Source organism: Schistocerca nitens, chromosome 5, assembly GCF_023898315.1.
Source record: "Schistocerca nitens isolate TAMUIC-IGC-003100 chromosome 5, iqSchNite1.1, whole genome shotgun sequence".
Taxonomy (NCBI): Eukaryota; Metazoa; Arthropoda; class Insecta; order Orthoptera; family Acrididae; genus Schistocerca; species Schistocerca nitens.
In genome coordinates, this window is record NC_064618.1 from 845354568 (window position 1) to 845370979 (window position 16412).

General features: G+C 43.7%; 1 protein-coding gene across 1 annotated transcript in view; it reads right to left on the reverse strand.

The window, feature by feature from the left end:
* The window catches only part of LOC126260152 (leishmanolysin-like peptidase), a 613327-nt gene that overhangs the window by 405580 nt on the left and 191335 nt on the right, over window positions 1–16412 (reverse strand). The window lies entirely within an intron of this gene.

The window sequence follows — 16412 nt, forward strand, 5'->3', positions numbered from 1 at the left end:
CTATACGCTTCAGCAACGGCCTCATACGAAAACTTTTGGTCGCCCCATTATACATGTTATTAAGCTGATGCTGTGTTTCCTGTAATTAAATTCTCAGACGCGCGGAATGGCTCCGCAGTCTGCAGCGCTGTGTCACGGATTGCGCGGCCCCTTCCACCGGAGGTTCGAGTCCTGTCCCGTGTGTGTGTGTGTGTGTGTGTGTGTGTGTGTGTGTGTGTGTGTGTGAGAGAGAGAGAGAGAGAGAGAGAGAGAGAGAGAGAGAGAGAGATTCTTAGCATAAGTAGAACAAATGAGTACCATCTACGTATTAGCGTTGCCTTCATAGATTTTGAAACCACATTCGGTTCGATGAGTCACCCGGTTGTGTTTGAGGCTTTAACAGGACAAGAAATAGAACAAGCCTATATGAAAGTCTTTACAACACCTCCAAACCGTTTGTGGATGTAGTTGCAGCAACCAACGAATTTACCATTGAGAAGGGTGGACAAGTAGGTGACTATATATCTCCAAAACTGTTCAGTACATGCTAGGTACGGTGTGGATCCACCTACAGCACACAACATTGGACGATGGCATGAACAATTCCGAGAAACGGGTTGTTTGTGGAAAGGCAAATCGCCGGGCCGTCCCCGAGTGACTGACACAGACTTCGAACGCATCCAAATCCGTTCGCCGTGCAGCTCAAAATGTCCCCGATGTCGGTCTGGCGTGCGCTGCGTCGACGTTTACACATGAAACCATACAAAATTCAGCTACTGCAAGCTCTTCGTGCAGATGACAAACAACAACGTGTGGAGTTCTGTAATTTCGTTCTTGGCAAGATGGAGAATGATAGTTTTCTTCCAACAGAACAACCACAAAAACTTGTACAACATGAAAGGGACTCTCCAACATTGTGCAGTTTCACTGGAACTGGTGTATGGTCCAGTTTTCTTTGCCGAAAACACTGTTACCGAAAGCACATACCTCGATATGCTTGAAAGCTTACTTTTCCCACAGATGGAGACTGATTCCAACGACTTCATTTACCAATAGGATAGGACACCGCTGCACAGGCATCTGGAAGTGCGGGAATTTTTAAATCAAGGGATTACTGAACTATGGATCGATCGCATTGGACCAAATGATTCAACCTTACATTACAGGCCTCCAAGGTCACCGGACCTTATTAAATATGATTATTTATTGGGGGGGGGGGTGTTTATAAAAGACTTTTTATGTGCCCCCGTTACCCGAAACAGTGAATGAACCGAGACATCGAAAAACAGCAGCTGTGAAAGCTTTAACTGAAGCAATGTGGGAACAATTTGAATACCGCATTGAAATATGCTGTGCATCTCGGAGGGGGGGGGGGGGGGCATATTGAACACTTATGAAAAGGTATGAAAAAAACTATTTGAGTTTCCCGTTCATTAAAAAAATCCATTGTATATGTTTATTAGTTTCAGAAAAATAAACGAGCCAAATCAGATGATCCTTTTTAATACACCAGGTATTATATTGGGATCGAGATGACGGTTACAATTTGATGAATACCCTTCTTACTGCAGAGGCGCATTGAGGATTTAACAGAAGGCTGGTACTAGAGCTGGGCAACTGTTTAACTAGACCAAACAGTGAAGGTCACCAAGCTCTTACTCAAAGTGACCCCCTCCCCCCACCCCTCCCTCCGTGCAACGGACTGAAGCGTATAGAGTAAAGTCCGTGTGCAAGTGTGAGAAACTGTACTAATTGTTGGCGTAGTGTATACGAGGCGAAACATGGGAACCAGCCCGGTATTCACCTAGTGGGAGGTGGGAAACCACCTAAAAATCACATCCTTACTGGCCGGTACACCGACCCCTCGTTGTTAATCCGCCTGGCCGATTAGATTCGGTTCCAGCATATCTCTCCGCAAGGGAAGCGGTTGCATTAACGTGCGCGGCTACCCGAATAGGTGTGAGTAGAAGGAAGAGGAACTGCCAAGCTGTGTGATCTGCTTCACACTATAAGGCATTCCCTAACATTTCAAGGAAAGAACTGTCATCATACTACCGAATCAAGTACGATTCGGTAAGTACTGCATGATGAGTTTGACGTCTCCCTACTATAATCTGCACGAGAACGAACAGAAAAATTGAAGAGATACTAGACTGAAATCAGTTTGTTATTGGAATACGTAAAACGTATCAGAATAGCATTAACTACCACGCGCTTGGAAACTGAAGAGTCACTAAACACCTTGAAGACCTGGCGAGGGTCTCTGACAATATAATTTGGAACATGAATGTAGCAGAATTGGCGACAAATCTACAATAACTATAAACCGAAAACAAAAAGTCAAGAAATTAGTTGCTTAGAGTGCAAGGGAAGGTTGCTACTTATTGTCACTCTTCTTTGCGTTTCATATGGAGCAAGCAGTAAAGAAAGAAGAAGTTACAGAAGTGAAAGTGCTCCATGGAGTAGATGCCATTAGCACAGTATGCAAACATAGCCTTTCTCGCTAAGAGTGAGGGAGGCTTGCTCCTGTCGAATGGCATGGACAACACACCTAGCACAGACTAGCGTAAATGCCCGAAAGCGAGGCAATCAAACATTGTACCGCTGCTCCACTAACGATACTGACACGAATAACCGAAGTGCGTACCAGAGTATTCTCATGCGCGCTGTTAACGCAACGCACACTTTTAAGTGCGTGTGCGGTACTGCCCGTCGGTCTGAGACCTGTTTAATTGGCGCTGTAAGGAGTGAGAGCTACCGGTGTCAACAACTCTTAAGTGCGCGGTTCCCGCAATTAGCAGGCAGCGCTCCCAGCGGGCGGCAGCGCAAACACTGCTCCCACACCCACACCGCGTCGCGGCGCGCGCCTCTTCTGGTCCGGCAAGCCGCCTCCTAATTGCGGCGTTTCCCCCGCAAACAAGCGCGCTGCGAAATTTCTGTTCACACTCGCATCTCACGAATGAGGCCGACCTCACTCCAGTAGGCCGAGTTATTTTAGCAGTCTCAATATTTGCTCCGCTGATGTATGGGAAGTTACTTGTGTGAAGTACTAATATCAATTAAAGCAATACCTACGCCGGCCGTTGTGGCCGAGCGGATCTAGGCGCTTCAGTGCGTAACTGCGCTGCTGCTACGGTCGCAAGTTCGAATCCTGGGTGTGGGTGGGTGTGATGCCCTTAGCTTAGTTAGGTTTAAGTAGTTCTAAGTCCAGGGGACTGATGACCTCAGATGGTAAGTCCCATAGTGCTCAGAGCCATTTGAACCATTTTGAGCAATACCTACTTTATATGGTAACTTACTTACTGACTGGGTTGGATGTAGAAGCTGTTCTAGAACCATACAAAAGAATAACTGCTCACTGACAGCGCCACATAAGTGTTTAAATATATTTGGGCAAAGAAAATAAAAGTTTTGTTGTAAAAGCATAGTGAGTCCATTCCCGTAAATATTTCTGTGCTGTGCGGAACAAGTTCAGTACAGATAGTGATCATCAGTCAATAAGAGCTAGATCTGAACTGAATCCAAAAGAAGACAAACTACCTATATGAAAATCAAACATTTTAAATTTCAAAAATATTTATACATAGAAAGAGGACTTTCAAGAAGGAATGAAGAGACCACGGAAGGTATGCGAAACAGGAGAAGTAGCAAAGGTACTAATCACAAAAGCTGAATAAGTGGGTGGCTTGTGCAAATCTCAAAACCAACCAAAGAAGCTGACAAATAAAACGATAAGTTTGATGCACATGAGAAGAAAAATGAAAGTAGAAATAGACAAAAATAAGATATAATATACAGAACTGTTCAAGTCTCTGACAAAGTGCAGGGAAAAAAAAAACACATCAAGAAATATGAAGAAGATACGCTAAAGCAAGTCTGAAGTTCAAAGATGCCCAATCGGAAGCTTATGACAGGAAGGAATCAGCTAATAGCGTTAGACAAAGACCAAGGCCGAATTACAGATAGAAACGAAATACTCGAATATAGTGAAAGGTTTTATAGTAACCTGTACAGTAAAATCTATGAAGATACCTTAGACGAGTTGGTCGCTTTAGTTTCTAAAATCCGAGAAATACACTCCCCTCAGAAGTCAAAAATGCCATAGACGAGATGAAAAATGAACTGCTCCAGGTAGTGATGACTTTTCAGTCGATATTTTAAAGCTGATGGATGAGGAATCTATAAAGTATTTAGCTAAAATATTTTCAAGCTGGTTGTGCACTGAAAAATTACCAAGAGATCTGAATCAAGCCACAATAATCCTATGACATAAGAAAGGTAGTACTACAAATATATAAAGAACTATCGCCCTACCAGCATCTTGACCACACTGCACAAAGTTTTTATTACAATTCTACTAGATCGAGCACTACACTTAACCTGGCCCACCTGTGGAGCAAGCTGGGTCCCGCACTGGATTCAGTACAACAGATTGTACCCTCACTCTATGCGAAATAATTAGTAGAAAAAATGAGTACCATCTACCTATTAGCGTTGCCTTCATAGATTTTGAAACTGCATTCGATTCGACGAGTCACCTGGCTGTGTTTGAGGTTTTAACAGGACAAGAAATAGAACAAGCCTATATGAAAGTCTTTACAACACCTCCAAACCGTTTGTGAATGTAGTTGCAGCAATCAACGAATTTACCAGTGAGAAGGGTGCACAAGTAGGTGCCTATATATCTCCAAAACTATTTTCAGCAGTTATAGAAAAAGAAATGTTTAAACTGGATTGTAAAACAAATGGCCATAACGACTCCAATGGTATTTCACCAAAAAAGTCTTCCATGTGGACAATGGTTGATCCTTAGGCCATTTCATACACGCATGGTTTCTAACTGACAAAAACATGGCTAAATCAGTTCGTTTCCACATATTTATTGGAGGAAGGTTGGAATTTAATGTTCCGACGACGAAAATGTCTTTCAAAGTACAGCCCGAAGTCATTTAGTGAAACTATGGAAACTTTAACCTGGGTACCTGGTACTGGATTTCAACGCCACTCCTGTATCACAGCAATTCAGTTTCGTGTAGTCATACATAGAGAGACTGTAGTTACATCCATAGTATTCACAGCTACATCCATGTCTGTATCTATATTCCGCATGCTATCTTACGGTGTGTGGCGGAGAGTATTTTGGGTACCGCTATCTTGCCCGTCCCCTTTCCCGTATGAATTCCAATGTCCCCCATTTTCCAGTCACCGTCATTTTACGATACGCATGTAACAGGAAGTAATACGTTGCTTAGCTGAGTGGAACGTCCGATATCGGAACTGTAACAGTACAACTCTCCGTGATGCATAGTGCCTCTATAGCGTCTAAAATGGAGTTTATTGGGCACCTCCCTGGTGCTATCGCACTAATTAACGAAGTCGCAACCAAGTATGGAACCCTTCTTTCAATGGCCTACATCAGTTTTATTAATTCTATCTGAAAGCATCTCCTCTCAGAGTGGTGAGCAACATTCGATAACACGTCGTACAAAGGTTTTGTAAGGTACGTATTACGTTGATGAATTACATTTCCTTAGGATTCTTCCGATTAATCTCTCACACTGGATGATGTAACGTGTTAACCCTACCAATAATTCGCCGCTCAACTCAATCCACACCGTTGAGTTTCGCTAAAAGAACGAATTTATGGTGTCGATACAGAGCCTAGGGTGGGGTGGATTGCGGCCACTATTTTCTCTTTCACTCTCGCAACGCACTAGGCGAAAATCGGATTGCTGCACGAGACGAACATCGAGAAAAGCATCCGTCGGAGAGCTGCCAGATCCAAATATTGTAATGGTACGTGGTCTATAGCGGAAAACCTCACGTTCACATGTGTGATCAACAGGGGTTTCTCTTCACCCTATATTTAGATATCAAAGCACAGAACGCAGAAATTCTGTCAGCCATATGCACCACTGATGAAAAGAAAGTACATTTGAGACATCAACGTTCCAACTCCGAACGGCGTCTGACGCGACTTTCTGCTCTTGAGTGTTGCGACGACGATTTGTGGTGCGTGGTGCCTAAGGTCGCCTGGTGACGGGGACGAGGTGGAGGTTTTCCGGGAAGCTATAGCACAAAATTTTGCGTTTCATTACTGTCGCCGCTCTGTGCGGAAGGCCTTTACTGTGTAGAGACTCTGAAGGCCACTGTTTTCTTCCGGGTTCCACAGCCTGCAAGCAGCGCGCTCCTGCCGTTTACGCAAATGCTTTGCGCACATGTAAGTACGAAGTGAAAAGTGCACTTGCCATCAATCGTGATGTTAATTCTTATGGTCGGGTATTCAGGTATACCGGTTAAAGACATTGATTTTTTTCCTCGTTTGCTTCTGTTTTCTTTCTTCTCTTTTCTCAGGCAGTTCCTACCTCATTTACCAGACGTTACCAATGAAGTGGCGGATAATGAACCCATACCGAGGAGTCAGGAGCGAATAGGCGCCTTACGAACATCACAATGACTGTGGAAACGTGACAACGTGGGCAGAACAAGAGGATCCACTAGTGCTGCCACACGACGTAAGCCCAGCGGCCAAAACATTAGTCACCCCATTGCCCAGGCACACAGGACTCGTTAAGCCCTTGCAGATGGCGCAGTGATCGAGCCACGTACTCAACGGTGCGGGCACTGGCTCTGCTTGAGCATAAGGAACTAGCGATTACACATTTATATTTCAAGTGGACACCTCACGTAAATGCTGATAACAGTACGAGCGTGACAGACTGGCAAAACGGGGCAATCGTGTTTGGCCGTGCCCGTGGCCATACGGTGCGTGAAGTAGTTGGACACGTTGGTGCTTCGCGACGGACTGCCCAACAGTATATAAGGCCGATATTACAATATCAAATTTCTTCGTCCAACATCTTTGTCAAAGAAATTTGATCGTGTAATAGGGAACTTTGTCAAATGTCGTCAAATATTTGATCAAATCTAGGGCCTCGCTGTAGATTTCATCAAAGAAGTCGCTTGTCTTCTGTTCACTGCAATGTGACATGTTACCACATGGAGCGCTAGCATCACTTCAGCGTTCTGTCATCTGTAGTGTTTTTATAACCATTGCCGGTAAATACAATTGGTGTGTACCGACAACTACAAAAGTAATAGAGATGTATGAAGCTGATAAGGCGTTTTACAACGTGAGGCACCCTGAATACAAAAATAAATTAAGAAGATTGGAGACCTGACCTAACCTAACCCAACTTTCTCCTATAGCAAGGAATCGGGGTGTTACAGCGAGCCTGTCTTCTGTAGATATAGCAGTTCTTAAATGAGTATTGTGCTTCGTGATATGAGGATACACTTCACTGAGCAAATACAGAAATGTATGCTCATCCATTCGTAAGTAACTTATGTACGAGCTGACGTCCTCCACTATAAGCTCACGTAACTAGTTTTGTTAAATGCTTTTATCGTGTCGTCGTAAAACCCACGGCTTCACCCAGGTACGTTTCCTTTTTTTCCTCCGCTTCTCTTCCGCATGTGCACACGGTGCAATTGTGGTACATGCAACTGCTGCGGTTAATAAGTTGTTGTCAGCCAGTTTGAACTTCGACGAAAAATATGACAGTGTAATACCCCTTTTTAGCGCCACGTCAAAGATCTTTTTCGAATATATTTGACGAATATTTCATCACATCTTTGATCAAATCTTTGACAAAGAAATTTGATAGTGAATACCGGCCTAAGCAATGGTGGAACACACGTGGCCACGAAACACGAACGCCAGAACTGTGGTCGAAAAACATCCCGACTGCGAGGAACCGGAGACGCTTTTCACCGTTGTGAATCAAAATCGCTTCCAAACATCGACGGGAAATTCTGCAGGCAGTGAATGAACGTGTTAGCGAGAGAATATTGCGACGGGAACTGTATGTGATGAATATGTAGAGTCGGTCACCTAGCATGAGACCATTGTTGACACATACACAAAAAGCTCGGCGTCTTCGATGGGCTACAAATGTTCGAAAGTGGACAGAAACTTTCTGGCGAAACGTTAAGTGGTCTGAGGGATTGAGTTTGTGCCTGGAGTCAAATGGCGCACGTCGCCGACTGCACCGAAGGCGAAATGAAGCATTTCATCCCGCATCTGTGCTAGCTCAGGTGTAAGCCGGAGCAGGGTGCCTGGTGTTTTGAGGTGCGTCTCTTACCATTGCTTGGTCCCACTCCCTGAGGTGACCGTTAACATGAAGTAGCATGTTTATTTATACATTCAGGATGATCATGTATTGCCATTCAGTCAACATCTGCATGATGAGTATGCTGTTGATATCCCTGTAGATTCCATTAGAACTACTGATGGCCTTGGGAGAGCCAGTCATGACAAAACTCTACCATCTGGTGAGGAAGATGTATGAGACAGGCGAAATACCCTCAGACTTCAAGAAGAATATAATAATTCCAATCCCAAAGAAAGCAGGTGTTGACAGATGTGAAAATTACCGAACTGTCAGTTTAATAAGTCACGGCTGCAAAATACTAAGGCGTATTCTTTACAGACGAATGGAAAAACTGGTAGAAGCCGACCTTGGGGAAGATCAGTTTGGATTCCGTAGAAAAATTGGAACACGTGAGGCAATACTGACCTTACGACTTATCTTAGAAGCTAGATTAAGAAAAGGCAAACCTACGTTTCTAACATTTGTAGACTTAGAGAAAGCTTTTGACAATGTTAACTGGAATACTCTCTTTCAAATTCTGAAGGTGGCAGGGGTAAAATACAGGGAGCGAAAGGCAGAGACCAGTACAGAAACCAGATGGCAGTTATAAGAGTCGAGGGGTATGAAAGGGAAGCAGTGGTTGGGAAAGGAGTGAGACAGGGTTGTAGCCTATCCCCGATGTTATTCAATCTGTATACTGAGCAAGCAGTAAAGGAAACAAAAAAAAATTTCGGAGTAGGTATTAAAAACCATGGAGAAGAGATAAAAACTTTGAGGTTCGCCGATGACATTGTAATTCTGTCAGAGACAGCAAAGGACTTGGAAGAGCTGTTGAACGGAATGGACAGTGTCTTGAAAGGAGGATATAAGATGAACATCAACAAAAGCAAAACGAGGATAATGGAATGTAGTCAAATTAAATCGGGTGATGCTGAGGGAATTAGATTAGGAAATGAGACACAAAGTAGTAAAGGAGTTTCGCTATTTAGGGAGTAAAATAACTGATGATGGTCGAAGTAGAGAGGATATAAAATGTAGACTGGCAATGGCAAGGAAATCGTTTCTGAAGAAGAGGAATTTGTTAACATCGAGTATAGATTTAAGTGTCAGGAAGTCGTTTCTGAAAGTATTTGTATGGAGTGTAGCCATGTATGGAAGTGAAACATGGACGATAACTAGTTTGGACAAGAAGAGAATAGAAGCTTTCGAAATGTGGTGCTACAGAAGAATGCTGAAGATAAGGTGGGTAGATCACGTAACTAATGAGGAGGTATTGAATAGGATTGGGGAGAAGAGAAGTGTGTTTCACTACTTGACTACAAGAAGGGATCGGTTGGTAGGACATGTTTTGAGGCATCAAGGGATTACAAATTTAGCATTGGAGGGCAGCGTGGAGGGTAAAGATCGTAGAGGGAGACCAAGAGATGAATACACTAAGGAGATTCAGAAGGATGTAGGTTGCAGTAGGTACTGGGAGATGAAGAAGCTTGCACAGGATAGGGTAGCATGGAGAGCTGCATCGAACTTGTCTCAGGACTGAAGACCACAACAACAACATCCCTGTAGAGCTGCATCCCTAATGAACGTGATCGCACCCCTCTGAATTGTCGCAAGACTGAAATTTTTGCCCTCGTGTACAGGTTGGAGAGACTTAGGATCGTCCAGAATGATTGGGCTAAATTTGAACGTCATCTGAAACACAATGGCAGAACGCCTCTCTAAGACCCCCACTTTAACGATACTCTTAGCTTGGCCTCTCCGCTTTCCTTGACAATTTTAAAAATGTGACTTTATAGAGAAAACCTGCAGGCAACTGGCATCAGAGGGGCGTTCTCTGCAGAGGCACATTTTTTAAATACTCAATAAAAATCGGAGAGTGGAGTGCATAAGACTTGCAGACGACATGGTTGTGATGGCAGAGTGTGAAAGAGAGATGGAACAAATGTTAGATGATCTAAACACAAAATTAGAAGAATATGGAATGAGGATTAACAAGAGGAAAACGAAAAGCATGGTAGCTGGAGGAAAAGGGAGAAAATGCCGTATGAAAATAGGGGTAGAGGAAATACAGTTAGTGAATAACTTCAATTACTTTGTAATAATGGATTATATGTATTGCTCAACAGAAATTAGGAAAAGAACTGCAATGGCAAAAGAAGGATTCAAGAGGAAACAGAAATTACTTTGTGGACTACTAAACAAAGATCTGAGGAAAAGACTTGCCAAATGTTACATCTGGAGCGTTGCACTATATGGTGCGGAGACCTGGGCATTGAGGAAGTAAGATGAAAGAAGATTGGAGGCATTATAGATGTGGATATGGAGAAGAATGGAAAAGTGAAATGGGAAGACCGAGTAAGGAATGAGGAAGAGTTGGAGAAGACAGAAACATGCTGAAATTCATCAGAAAGAGAAAACGGAACTGGATTGAACACTGTTTGAGGAGGGACTGTTTACTGAAGGAAGGAATAGAAGGAATGGTGGAGTGAAAAAGGGGAAGAGGAAAAAGAAGATATCAAATGCTGGACAATATGAAAGGAGGCAAATATTCAGAAATGTAAAGACTGGCTATGGACAGACAAAAGTGGAAGAGGCTTAAACCCTGACACGACCTGCCGTAAGGCAGAATACCAAACTACAGCACAATAAAGGTGGGCAGGTGCAACGAAGAGAGTCGCTGAACTCAGGCCCCCTGCTGCTGTGTTCACGCATGTGTCGATGTCACACGCATCCGCGAGGCGTGAAACGGAGGGTGGAAAAAGCGGTAGCACAATTTCCTGCTTCACATCACGTTGAAATTTTCGTCCAATGTTTTTTGACGCTCCGTAGTGGTACCGACCTATACGCGAGAGCAAAAACTGCGGTCGCGTTGTGCTCCACAAGGGCGCGATCACAAACAATAGGACTGCAGTCGCGCGATGTCCTTGAAGAGGGATTGAAACGTCCCAAGGTGTGAGCAGCGTCAAAGACTGTCGAGAGCGCCGTCCTGTTGCTCATCACACTGAGAACTGTCGCTTTGAACAGAGAAATCTACGCCATTCAACGCCCCAAGGAAAGGGGTGGTTCGATTGGCGTCATTTATACTACAGCCTGAGGCATTTCCGTGTCGATTCTGACACTCGGTGTGTCTGAAATGTTTCCTCGGTTATCCTAGGAAAACCGCGTGATTTCAACACTGGAAGACGCCGTTCAGACCTCCATCGCAGAGGCGTCAAGAGAAGGGATGAAATGTGGCTAAGAGGGGCTGTGACGGCATTCCCGTCGTGTGGCATGTCCAAAGTGGCACTGAGCAGAACTGTGGAAGTGCAACATGATTAACCCGAGCTCTGGCCTTTTTTCCTCATGTGTCGACACGTTGTTTGAAGCGTCTTAGATCACGAGGCTTTCCCACCATTACAGAGGAAGAGTGTAGGCACCTTTGACCCAAAATTCGAACGTCTGCGTTGCAATGGAAGACAATTATGGAGTTTCGAAAAAGTGATCCTTTAATTCTGTTGCGAGTGTACTTCGTTATCTGTATATAAAACAGTTCCCCATATTTTCCATTCTTCTGTAGCTATCACTGTCTATCTCCTTGACGATCGACGCTGTCTTCGGCAACAATATTTCCGCTCTATTTCCCTTTAAGTACGCAGGTCTGTATTCTATTGGCACATGTTACTACTAAGCTGTACCTCCTCCCCGTAAAAGGGGAACTATGCGAATTTAATTTTGCAGGTTATCTGTCTATTGCACTTTTAACATCCTTTAAAATGTCTTTCGATTTCGGAATTTACCTTAGTTGTTACAGTTTAGAAAACTTCTGGCAAGACGGCGAAAAAAAAAATTTGATATGTTGCCACCAGTTTGTGGAACCTAGTAGTTTAGAAAATAGTCTAAAAATAATGATGATGATGATGATGATAATTTCGCGAGGCCCAACGGCGTGATACAGGTGCTCCTAAGCTACCTCAGCAGTCCCACTGCGCAGGAGAGACCCACAGATGAACGAGGCATCCGGACGGCGCGTCGTTCCTCGCATATCTTCACGTCACTGAGATACGAAGGCTAGCGTAAAGGCGGACTGAAAGATTCCCGTGGTTTGAGCCCACTACGCTTTACCACTAGACCACCAGACCACCAGGCCACCAGGCGCGACTGGGAAATAGTACGTCGACCAAACACAGCGCGAGAAGGAAGAGCGTCAGTACAGCCGACATTTGTGCGGAGAGGACCAACAACTGTATTACTATTTAAAACAAGTCTAATTTATTCTTCAGTATCAACTGCATATTTTTAATTACATGACATGGTTATGACAGTATGAATCATCTTAACACCTAAAACGAAGTAGAACTAAATAAGTACGTCTTATATTTTACAGTAAGCACAAAATAATTGTACATACATGTAGAATCTATCTAGTTAGTTGCGTCAGCAACCCCGTCCTGTCTGTTTACAGAATAGTATGTTTTGCAACTGGGGTCAATGTTTTAAAAAGGTATCTTGCACTGAAAATTTTTTTAAAGTTTTAGTGTAAGACTGACTGCTGTTAAATCCATAACCCCCTCCCCCTGCATTTCTTTCCCCGCTCTCAATCCCACTTGTTCCAATTTATGATTTCACTATTTTCTGCGATATACAGTTTACATACCCATTGATTTAAACTTTTTAACATTTTAACGAGAATTTTTATATAATTATACTGTTTAGGAAGACCCCTCTTCTTCAACTCATGACTTTCATTCCACTTCTCCGGCCACCTTCATTTTCTCCCCTCTCAATCAGCCTCGCTCTACCTTTTTTTCCCTTTATCCACTGCTCCCCCCTCCCCTCGCCCCCCCCCCCCCCTCACCTCTAACCTACCACCACCAAGTGCCTATATAAAACACCGACAGCAGTTGCAAAACACAGTACTTTCATACGAGGTTCTGAAGACACAGTTGCTGACGCAGCTACTTACGTAAATTCTACATTTACGTACTATTCTTTTCTGATTATTTTAAAATATTACACAAACGTTTTTAGTTTTACTTTGTTTTAAAACTAGAGAACATCTAGAGCGATCTAGATAGATCATACAATTTAAAATATGGCCTGAAACAGGAGTAAATAGGAATTCTTTTACTAGGGGCATTCAACAATGACGAGCACTACTAGTCTTTGTGTTCACAGGAACCACTTACTGAACAAACGAATACAGAGTATAATACAGGTATTCCCCGCCAATGTCTGTGTACTTCTGCCAGCGATGTGGCAGCTTTCGTATTTGTGCAGTAAACCACTATTTGGGGGTATCCCGGCGCCACCTATGGGCAACTCGTCGGAGCTCGTCATTGGTGGTGAACTTATAACCCCACAGACCTCTTTCAATGCGTCGAATACGGCATAATCGCTTGGAGCCAGAGCCGGCGAAAGGTGGAGGCTGCGGCAGCACAGTAGATCGTAGTTCACGCACGGTGCAGTGGTCCGGCGACTGTAGTATTGGAGCAGCACGCCACGGTACATTTCCGGTGGCGGCGTTGTTGAGTACGTCGGTGGAGTTGGTGCAGCGACCTACAGTAGCCGTCACTGGTGAGGGTCGTACGGAGAGCGAGCCAACAAGCCAGCAGTACCCATTCCTTATCCCAAAACACAGTCGCCGTTTGTTTCCGCGCGAATGGGACGAGGGTCCTCAGTATGCTTGCACTCCATAGACAGGCGTTTCTTTTATGGAGTCTGATGGAAGAACCGTGACTCGTCAACAGCGACCACACGCTCGAAGAACTCCGCTGGATCTAAATCACACACTTGTGACTCTTTGGCTAAATTGTCTGGCTGATGGCAGGTTTGCGAAATTGTATGAAACTTTCAAAGTTAGTGCAACTTATAACAACAGTAATGAAACTAACGACGCATAAATGTTGTAGGCCACACAGTTCCGATTTGGTTCACACCAGAGGCGCGGCTGCTCACCGCTCAGAGACCAAGGCCCGCGATACCACACAACGCGAAATTTTCTGAGTCGTTTCACTCCCTAGCTACCTAAAGACCGACCGTCCCCTTTCGCGTCTCCACCAGCACTGCCCCTCTGCGCGTCCCCAGCCGCCTTTCCCGCGCGCCGAACATCCTCGCTCAACTAACTAGGGCAGTTCCCTTTCCTGAAGCCGTCCATCTGATTGGCTACAGCTTATTCTACATTATTTTACATATTTAAATAATCAAAGCTTGACCACTTGCACGTTCTAAATAAAGTAACGATAATATCCATTACATATTACACGTTAAATTCTTTTACATAAAACCACTACAATTTCCTTCTTAACTTTGAATGTCACGGCCAGTAGCCTTGCACCAATGTGCTTTCTGATAAATAAATGAAGAACAAAAGTAACTATTATGCACAAAACTTTAAAACAAATGTTCTGTTACGTAATGATTCAATAAAGTGTCATGCTGTCATCGTTCAACGTGTTTTGTGTGGAGGAAATAATGATCAGATGCTTAACTGAAAATACTGATAATTTAAATTTACTATATCTTTTAAACAAATAAAGTTACAGCGTTGATATTTACAACATTTGTCATTTTAATGATGCGCCTCTATATGAAATGTCGATCGTTAAGATCGACCAAAGCGTTCAGATTTTAGCATTGAGGTCTTTGTAACAAAACTTGTTAATTTCACTTTAACAGTGAATCTTAAACTGTTATAAATATGATCAATATTCAAGTTTTATTGGGATCACCATGAAAATTTATGAAGGATGGTAGATTAAAATTACTGTGGGTTCATTCCCTGCACTTCTACAGAATTAAATAGTTTTCATAAATGTTCCCCTTTATGGCCGTATTTAACACTGCTTCGTCTCCCTGGCCACAAAACGCTTCTACGGATTTCCCTATGAAGTAGGTTCTCGTCTGTCTCAACGCGCACACTACAGCACTTAGGCCTCATTCAGCATAACAGACGCCTGTGGATTTCCCCATCTCGTGGCGAATCTGCGCTCTTTGTGGCACGACAGGGTTCGTTTCACAATTCCTGAAGGCTGACTCTTTCGGCCATATATTTAAATGAGAGCGAAATGCTCGGTAACTCACATGTTTCGGGGTAAGAACTGGCTACAAATCATATTTCAGAAGATATGACGTCATAAGCACTGCGATGGGTGAAAAATTCCCGCATCATACATTAAGTTTTAGTACGTTTATCATTTACTGCTGAGACACTCCTACAGTCGAGTCAACTTAAAGAAATCCCTGACACCTGGCAGCGCTTTTGACAGCTTTTAACTGCGAAGCGCAAACGACTGTAGGCGAAAACAGCAGTCCTCTATAGAACTACGAGCAGGTGTTGCCACAGAGACGTTTACAAAAACGCACTGCAGACACGCGAAGCTGCTGCGCCCAGCCTACAGAAATGGTGTCATAATTTCAAAGTTGTCTTCACGAATACATAAAACGAAATTTTCGATAATACATTGCGAACAAGATTCATTTCTTTGTTTGTAACAGAAAATTTTCAAAATTAATACCTGCGCAACGCCTGGGTTGTCAGCCAGTAGATGTATACAGACTGTGTGCACCGACTGCGATTATTAGACGCGAATCGCTGATTTAGCTGGAGGGCAAAGGGAAAGAGAAGGCTGTGGCTGTTCAAAGAACCGCTCCAACATTCGACGCAACTCTCGTAAAATCGGCGTGGTTGGACGGCTATTTAACTCCAGAGGTTGACACAGTAACGCATTTCGGAAAATTAGCAGTCTCGCCATTTATAGAACGAAAATAGCCTCCCACAAAAAAGTAACTGTTTCGAAAATACAGTCACAACCCACACTTCGACAGCGTAACTATTCAATAGGCACTGAATAATAATGAACTAATAAAATTAGTGACCGCCTGACGTGAGAGAGTTTAATTTAGCCACGCTGTATGGCCTGCTCATTAACTGCCCGCGTGTGTGGTGTTTTCACGCTCTGCTTGACAAAACACAATTTCATCAGCTCCGTGGCGGCCACAAATTGCGTTACTGCATTTAATTTATGGAGCCACAACAAAATCAGCATCCCGCGGATTTGTTAGAGACTAATTGGCAGCACCACTGAGAAAGATTGAAAGGTGTTATTTAAATGCCAGATAAAAATATAAACGTTAATTATTATAACAATTACTATAACGTCTGAGGTTTGGATCCGTGCGCCAGGCGGTCCGCCCCCAAGTGTGTTTCCAGCAGTCACGTGCCTGCTGGGATGCGATGGCCACCGTGCTTTACAAGCGGACTCCAGTTTCAAAGTACTTGCTGACAAACTCAAGGCGGTTCTC